The sequence below is a fragment of the Phaenicophaeus curvirostris genome, unplaced genomic scaffold (assembly GCF_032191515.1).
Source record: "Phaenicophaeus curvirostris isolate KB17595 unplaced genomic scaffold, BPBGC_Pcur_1.0 scaffold_203, whole genome shotgun sequence".
Taxonomy (NCBI): Eukaryota; Metazoa; Chordata; class Aves; order Cuculiformes; family Cuculidae; genus Phaenicophaeus; species Phaenicophaeus curvirostris.
This window is the reverse complement of record NW_027206819.1, coordinates 179,443-188,837: the sequence shown is the minus strand read 5'-3', so window position 1 is coordinate 188,837 and position 9,395 is coordinate 179,443.

Genomic DNA, 9,395 nt, shown 5'->3' with positions numbered 1-9,395 from the left:
ATAACCCTTTCTGTGGAGAAATTTTTCCTAATGTCCAATCTAAACTTCCCCACATGCAGCTTAAGGCCATTCCCTCTTGTCCTATCACCTATCACTTGGGAGAAGAGATCATCACCTACCTCTCTACAACCTCCTTTTAGGTAGTTGTAGAGAGCAATAAGGTCTCCCCTCAGCTTCCTCTTCTCTAGGCTAAACAATCCCGGTTCCCTCAGCCACTTCTCATAAGGCTTGTTCTCCAGCTCCTTCACCAGCTTTGTCACTCTTCTCTGGACACACTCCAGAATCTCAATGTCTTTCTTGTAGTGAAGGCCACTCTACCCCAAGCCTATAGCACTGTACAGGGTTGTTGTGTCCCAAGTGCAGGACTCTGCACTTGGCCTTGTTAAACCTCATCCTGTTGGCTTCAGCCAATCAATCCAGCATGTTCAGATCCCTCTGTTGAGCCTCCCTATCCTCAAGCAGATCGGCACTTCCTCCCTGTTTAGTGTCATCCGCAAACTTGCTAAGGGTGCACTCAATCCCCGCATCCAGGTCATTGATAAAGATATTGAACAGGACTGGATCCAGCACTGAGCCCTGGGGAGCACCACTTGTGACCAGCCTCCAATTGGATTTAACTCCATTTACCACCACTCTCTGGACCTGGCCATGCAGACAGTTTTTAACCCAGCAGAGGGTACGCCGGCCTAGCAGGTCTCTATCCATTTCCTCTTGGATCGTTGATCTTTGTTCTGCTCCCCCTCTCTGTCTTCTGGCTCATGAGGCTGAGTACCCCGGGAACATCTTACCTTACTATTAAAGACTGAGGCAAAGAAGGAATTAAGTACCTCAGCCTTATCCTCGTCCTTTATAGACTTATATAGACTTATAGAATCCCTAGGTTGGAAAAGACCCACTGGATCATTGAGTCCAACCATTCCCATCAACCACTAAACCATGCCCCTCAGCACCTCATCCACCCGTCTTTTAAACACCTCCAGGGAAGGTGACTCAACCACCTCCCTGGGCAGCCTGTTCCAGTGCCAATGACCCTTTCTGTGAATTTATTTTTCCTGATGTTCAGCCTGAACCTCCCCTGGCGGAGCTTAAGGCCATTCCCTCTCGTCCTGTCCCGTCACTTGGGAGAAGAGGCCAGCTCCCTCCTCTCTACAACGTCCTTTCAGGTAGTTGTAGAGAGCAATAAGGCCTCCCCTCAGCCTCCTCTTCTCCAGGCTAAAGTATGGAGATTCTCCTTGGTCCTTCTTTTGTTACTGATATATTTGTACAGACATTTTTTTATTATCTTTCACAGAATCGGCCAATCTAAGTTCTAACTGGTCTTTAGCCCTTCTGATTTTATTTCTACAAGATTGCACTTGATCTCATCGTTGTAGTCCTCAAACTTACCTCCCCTTTCTTCCAGAGTTTGTATATTTTCCTCTTTTTCCTGATTTCCATCCAGAGCTCTTTACTCAGCCAGGCCGGTTTTCTTCCCCGACGGCTCATTTTCTGGCACATGGGGATGGCTTGCTCTTGTGCTGCAAGGAATTCCTTCTTAAGGAGCATCCAGTCCTTATCAGCTTCTTTGCCCTTAAGGACTGTCTCCCATGGGACTTTATCAACCAGCCTTCTCAACAGTCCCAAGTCTGCCCTCTGGAAGTCCAAGGTAGCCTTTCTACTGACCCCCCACCTTGCTTCTCCTAGAACTGAGAATTCTGTCATGATCGCTGTGTCCCAGGCATCCTCCAAGTGTCACATCTCTCACAAGGCCTTCCCTGTTCACAAACAACAGGTCCAGCAGGGCACCTTCCCCAGTTGGCTCACTCACCAGTTGTGTTAGGAAGTTGTCTTCCACACACTGCAGGAACTTCCTAGACTGTTTCCTCTCTACTGTACTATAATTCCAGCAGGCATCTGGTAAGTTGAAGTCTCCCACAAGGACAAGAGATAGTGATTGTGAGATTTCTCCCAGTTGCTTGTAGAATAACTCGTCAGCCTCCTCATCCTGACTGGGTGGTCTATAGCAGACTCCCACCACGATAATCTGCCTTATTAGGTGAACCTCTGATTTTCACCCATAAACAGTCAACCCTATCATCACCATCAAGGAGTAGGAGGCTGTCAAAACTCTAACATAAAGGGCTACCCCACCACCTCTCCTTCCTCTCCTTTCCCTCCTGAAGAGTCTGTAGCCTTCCATAGCAGCACTCCAGTTATTTGAGTCATCCCACCATGTTTCTGTGAGAGCAATTATAGCACAGTCCTCCTGCCTTACAATAACTTCTAGCTCCTCTTGTTTATTGCCCATGTTGTGTGCATTGGTGTAGACGCACTTCAGTTGGGCTGTTGATCCCGTTATGCTCCTAAGGGGAACAGTCTTAATTCCTAAGCAACTACTCACTAAATTATCTAACCCTTCTGTGGTGCCATTTGAAGTGCTATTCCTCACTACCTGTGAGGTGGCAGACCAAGGGTCCTTGCCAGCACACCATCCCTCAGGCACTGGAGTGCCATTCCCAGGCTTTTTTTGATCAAGCCTGGTTATGTCCCCCTCCCCTTTCACATCTAGTTTAAAGATCTGTTAATGAGTCCTGATATCTTCTTGGTGAGTAACCTTTTGCCCCTAGGGGATAGGTGTACCCCATCCTTCGATAGCAAACCTGGTCATTTGCCCCTCAACCCATGATCAAAGAACCCAAAGTTTTGATCCTCATACCAGGTTCAGAGACAGTTATTTATTTCCTAGCACTTCCTAATCTTTTCCTCATCATTGCCAGTAGTTGGAATGAGAGAGGAGAAAATAACTTGTGCCCTCAAACCCTTCACCATACTTCCCAAGGCCCTGAAATCCCTTTTTTAATTGCTCTCAATTTTTTTGTTGAGATTTTGTTACTACCTAATTAGAAGATCAGCAATGGATAATAATCCGCGGGTCTGATCAGAGTTGGTAGTTTTCGCTCCGCATCCCTAACCGAGGCCCCAGGAAGGCAGCAAACTTCCCTGTATAATAGGTCTGGTCTGCAGATTGGTCCTACTGTTCCCTTTAGAAGGGAGTCCTCTATGATTGAGTCATCATCCTTGGAGGTTTTTAAAAGATGAGTAGATGAAGCACTCAGGGATATAGTTTAGTATTAGACAGGTGCAGGCAGTTGGACTCAATGATCTCACAGTGCTTTTCCAACCAAATGGTTCTATGATTCTATGTCAATAACCCGCCTCTTCTTATCAGAGGCTGTTTTAATGGAGGGCGTAGTGTGTCTTAACCAAGGGAACATTTCTAGGCTGTGGGGCACACCATCCTCTTTGAGGTTTGGTTCCGCTTGCAGAGCTTCATATCTATTGTGCAAGGGAACCTGGAAGGCTGAGGTTGGCACAGGGGAGCCACGCCTGCTGTGCTGGGCAGGCACCTGCTGCCATTCCCTTCCATATCCTAAATTTCTCTCCTTGGCTGAATGGAGAGAGGATGCGGAGTCCTCTGTCATACAAGGTGTGTCTGCCTGTTGGGTCTGAGACAGGGAGCATAAGGTGTTATTCCAGTGGTCAATCTCCCTCTATCGCTCCCTCAGCATGCTCACCTCCTCCCTGAGATCCGTCACCAAGCAGAGGAGTTCCTCCACCTGAGCACAACTCCCACAGGTGAGTTCCCCTCTGGTGTCTGTCTGATACCAGTGCAAGAGGTGGGCACACCCTGCAGCCTGGCATCTGGGTGGCAGCATTCACCCACTGGGGCTCTGTCTGGGAGGCTGCATCAGTCACAGCTGGTATAGAGCTTGAAGCAGCCCTAATTTTCTGCCGAGTGGCCACCATGATACTCTGGTCCTTCTGGCCAACCTCCAGCGCCCTCCCCACTCACCCTGCCTGCGCAAACTGACGTGCCATGCTTTTCTGATGTTCCATGCACCTGTTTGCCCACTCCTGTTCACAGCGCTCCAGTCACTGGCATTCCCAGAGGCCATTTAAATCTCCCGCAGTTGATTCTGGGACTGGTCTCCACCCCCCATCCTGCATCAGCCACCACGTAGGAGCTGCTGCTTCTGGGAGTCAGAAGCCATCCGCCCTGCACTCCCTCTGGGGTTCCTGAGCTTCCCGTGCTCTGACAACTGCCCCTTTGCCTCGATCTAGTGCCCGGCTACAGCACTTACCGCCTTACTGTGTCTGCTGCCTATACACACCAACTGAGCAAATAAGATCAGTCTGGAAAACTGAAAAGCAAGTAGAATATCTGGTTATCAGTCTCAGGATACAAGTACAACAGCTCAAAGTGAACATAATATTTCCTCTTGGAATCACTCCTAATTTTACACCCACTGATGGCATATACGCACTGTGACAGCCGATAATGCACTATGCTCATTACAGCCAACTCCGAACATTTGGGACATGTCCCAAAGGGGCACTCAGGAAACAACAACTGGAAGCAGAGAGCATCTCTGACATTTCCTACTGCATCCCCCCTGCAGTGGGTATTCTTGACCAGGAGACAGAATGAGAGTGAGAAAATAAAAAAGATGGAACTACTCCAAAAGGATTAAAATGACAGTTGGATTCAAGACCCTTTATTCCCAGACCTATTCCTACACCATCTGAGACCACGTGACTTTGACATTTTCACCTCACTGGCATGCAGTTCTTGCCTCTAGAGATTAAAAATATTAGAAAAAGTCTAGGGCTTTTAAATGTTGCACAGAGAATCTATATTATTCTAGATTTACCTTTCATATCAACAAGTCTTGTTAGCAATACCCACTCTAAAGCTAAGTGAAGGACCTTACCCTTTGAACAACAGAACACAGAGAGCAGTCCAAACGCCTATAAAATGGACAGCTCCAATGGCTGGGCTTGTGCAGCTTTCAACAAAGGCAGCCACAGAGATGACCCAGGTGCTCAAAAAGCTACCAGGTGCTCAAAAAGCTACCTTAGACCACAGCAGAGCCAGACCACAGGATTCATGTCCTGTGTTCCAGCCATGCAGCCTGCATGAAGGGCAGACCTGCTTCACAGTCTCTCTGTAACACCACTTCTCGAACGTGCTGGTTTCAAGGCAGAGACATCTTGATGTACAATAATAATCTCTTTAGGTCTCATGCTTGTCTAGGTAGTAGAGAAAAAGAAATGGGGTTGTTTATCCTGGAGAAGAGGAGGACAGAACAAGAGGAAATGGCCTCAAGCTCCACCAGGGGAGATTTAGGCTGGACATTAGGAAAAAATTCTTCACAGAAAGGGTCATTGGGCACTGGAACAGGCCGCCCAGGGAGGTGGTTGAGTCACCTTCCCTGGAGGTGTTTAAGGGACGGGTGGACGAGGTGCTAAGGGGCATGGTTTAGTGTTTGATAGGAATGGCTGGACTTGATGATCCGGTGGTTCTCTTCAAATCTGGTTATTCTGTGATTCTATGATTCTATGACTATTTGCACGGAATCACTCGATCTCTTGCAGATTTAAGAAAGCGTGGTTTGCTACCCCAAACAGCTCCCCTGGATTTCAGCCTGCATCAGATACAACCTGGAGACTGGGTCCTAGTGAAATCCTGGAAGGAGAATACTCTAGCCCCAACGTGGGATGGACCCTTTCTGGTACTTCTAACAATGGAAGCAGCCATAAGGACTAAAGAGAAGGGGTGGACTCATGCCACTAGAGTGGAGGGACCAGTGGCCCCACCTTCCAGAGAGTGAACTGGGGAAGCAGGAGATGATCCTTTGAAGCTAACATTTAGGCGATAAGTCAGAATAATGAGCAAAATTGGTTGGCGAAATCTGTAAGGACATTCACCTGTGTTAACCACAACGGAGGCTGGTTGGTACTGTGGAGTGTGTTGGAAGTGGCAGCCCTGTGAAAATCTAAAAGGTGATTTCAGGTGTCACTAAGCCAAGGGCAAGACTGGGTTAGCCTCTATATTTGCCGCCAAGAAGAATCTAAAACTCCGCTGTTGGCTGCAATCCAATAGGCGTTGAGTGACGGAGATATACCAGACCTTGGCTTGCAATGGCTGCCTGGACTCTCCTACTTTGGGTTGTGCTCACTTCCAGTTGTACCCCAGGATCTCCAAAGGAATGTTCTAAATGTTACCAACGTCAACATATTAGAGGAGCTTCCAGTCTTAGTTACCACACTCACATAAATAGGTATTGCTATGACTCGCGAAATTTAACCACTTGTAACTTGGGGAAAATACAATTGTGGGTAGGAAGAAACTTGGGAAAAGGAGGAATAAGGCTGGGAATAGGGTGTCCTAAGGGAGAAGAATGGATATGTTTCACCAAGGAAGGACATTGGGACATATAAAATTGCACATGTCCCAGTGCAGAAATGGAAGTCTATGTTAGATTCTGGATGGTGGGATTATCTCTTAGGGGTAGCTTGGTGGAAGAAAGTAGATTTCTTTTTATTATGATCATTTGCTAGGTTACTCTTTTTACCATGCCTTGTACCGTGTTTTATAAGACTAATACAAATCCATGGGTGGCAGCCTCAGGCCAGAGTGAGATTGGTCAGAAAATTATGGTGTTGAAGAAAAGAGATCGGAAGAAAGAAGAACAAGATGAGAAATTATAAACAATATTGTGTAAATTAGAGCAAAGCTATGGGATTCAGCAAAAAATGTAATAAGTAAAAGGAGGTGAATTGTGAGAATTAATTGATAAGTTTTGCTGCAGCTAGTTTGTATGTTTTTGTGATGTGCATCTGTCTTGTGTCAGGAGATGGTGTGTAGACAATCTCCAGACATAATTGGATAACCTAAATAAATATTCTTTGAGGACTTACACCGTTCTTTGTCTAAAACTAGTACGTATACTGAAGGCAAATCCTGGCCAGCTTGCAGTAACAACAGGAGTTTAGCTTGTTTACTAGTCAAAACAAGGACAGTTCCCCAGCAGGAACAAAGAGCAGACCTGAGCTCACCAAGAGGAGACAATGAGGAAGGAGATAAGATAAAGAGCATCAGAGGATTCTGAAGACACAAAGAAACTGTGATGTACATTTGAGAGTGGGTGATTTGAGTTCTGTGTACGGTTAACCAATATTCCTTGAATATGTAACCAGTGTTTCTCAAAATCTGTATGAATATACATGTTTAACCAGTATAAAACTCCTGTAACCAGCCTTTGCATTATGCCTTTTTAGAAGGGCATCCAATTAAGCGCTGAATTGTAACATAAAATTATTGCCTTTGCTTCAAAGACTTTGTCCTTTTTCTTTTAAATATATTACCAGTGAATGAGTTTTTCTCACATCTTTGACAACCACCATTCGGGGTAATTACCTGATAAGCTGTAGGAAGCATTATTCTTTCAATTAGCGCCTCTTTAATGAGTCCTCTCCATCTTTGACCAGGATCAGGAGGATCAGAGTGGTCAGTTTGAAGGACTCAGGATAAACTAGAGGCTGTGCAATAGAATCAAGCTCAAATTGTTTCCTCAGTTCAGATTGCAGAACAGAGTCTTTACTACCCTACAAATGGTGTAATTGCTCTAACATTTTTTGTAACTGCTCGGTTGTCTACCTGCTTGTCAAGTGCATCCTTCAATCTGTCTATAAATGCCTGTTTCAGTTTCCTGACATCCGATATCTTTATAAGTGTTTGATAAGCCAAGAAAGCTGCACCTGTTGTAAAATCGCAATATTTATCTGTTGCAGTCCCTTCTGTAATGCCAAAACTGCCTGGGTTACAGAAAGCGGCAGCAGCAGCAGAGGTGGGTGGCACCCCCCTCGCCCCCCCTTCAGCAACAGCGGAGCAGTTAGTACTTCCTCTACAGGTTTTCGAGTCTCTGGCCTCCTGCGAACGAATCCCAGGAAAAGTTTGTAGCTGTTTAAGGTCACTGCACCTTCGCGGATGAACATAAATCAAAGTTCACTCAGGGGCTGCTGGCCCCAGATCAAAGGGATTATTGGCAGTCGCTGATTGCCCTGCACCAGTCTCCAAATATCGAATATCACTGTCCTTCTCTGCCAGAGGGATAGTGGCTGGATCCGGTCCTCCAAAACATTTTTAGAACCCACCGGCAAAGCCAGAGGCGGGGAAAGATCCACTTCAGGAATATTGATTTCAGTTTCCCGCATATTTGCCTCAGCTGCCACCTGGAATATTTGAGCAACAGCTGCCTCTGTCATTTCCTCTGCTGTCATAGTTTCTAACATCTTTTTAACAGTCCCCCAAGTCTGTGCAGCCTCAAACGCTTTGGAATTTCCCGTGGTAATTGACTGCCATAAATCTCTCCCCAGGGAGAGCCTGGGTCCAGGCTGGACTGCTGGGCAGAGTCCAATGGCATGAGGTTTAACAAGGCCAAATGCCGGGTCCTGCACTTGGGGCACAACAACCCTATGCAGTGCTACAGACTAGGAGAAGTCTGTCTAGAAAGCTGCCTGGAGGAGAGGGACCTGGGGGTGTTGGTTGACAGCCGACCGAATATGAGCCAGCAGTGTGCCCAGGTGGCCAAGAAGGCCAATGGCATCTTGGCTTGTATCAGAAACGGTGTGGCCAGCAGGTCCAGGGAGGTTATTCTCCCTCTGTACTCGGCACTGGTGAGACCACTCCTTGTATCCTGTGTTCATTTCTGGGCCCCTCACCACAAGAAGGATGTTGAGGCTCTGGAGAGAGTCCAGAGAAGAGCAACAAAGCTGGTGAAGGGGCTGGAGAACAGGCCTTATGAGGAACGGCTGAGAGAGCTGGGGTTGTTTAGCCTGGAGAAGAGGAGGCTGAGGGAAGACCTCATTGCTCTCTACAACTACCTGAAAGGAGGTTGTAGAGAGGAGGGTGCTGGCCTCTTCTCCCAAGTGACAGGGGACAGGACAAGAGGGAATGGCCTCATGCTCCTCCAGGGGAGGTTTAGGCTGGACATTAGGAAAAAATTCTTCACAGAAAGGGTCATTGGGCACTGGAACAAGCTTCCCAGGGAGGTGGTTGAGTCACCTTCCCTGGAGGTGTTTAAGGCACGGGTGGACGAGGTGCTAAGGGTCATGGTTTAGTGTTTGATAGGAATGGTTGGACTCAATGATCCGGTGGGTCTCTTCCAACCTGGTTATTCTGTGATTCTATGATTCTATGATTCCCAAACAGTCAATTTGAAAACATTACTTGGACGCACGAAAAATTCCTTGTGCCGTCCCCATATTAAAAGTCGGGACAGTGCCTCTGGGCTCAATTTCACGCCCTATCGAGTCGCAAGCTTCATCAAGAAGTCATGGACTGACTTTTCTTCCGCAGATGCCACGATTCCCATGGCTGCTCACCTCAAGCACGCGCACCGCTGGACCACCGTCCTCGCCGGCTCTCTTCTTCTTCTTCTTTTCACTAAATACTACTCAGCCCTTCCACCTACCTTGTTGATCTCCAATTTGTAGAGTGTAGCTCCACACTGCTGACCTGCCACGCCGTTCTTATCACACTGGTGATCTATCACACCGATGATCTATCATGT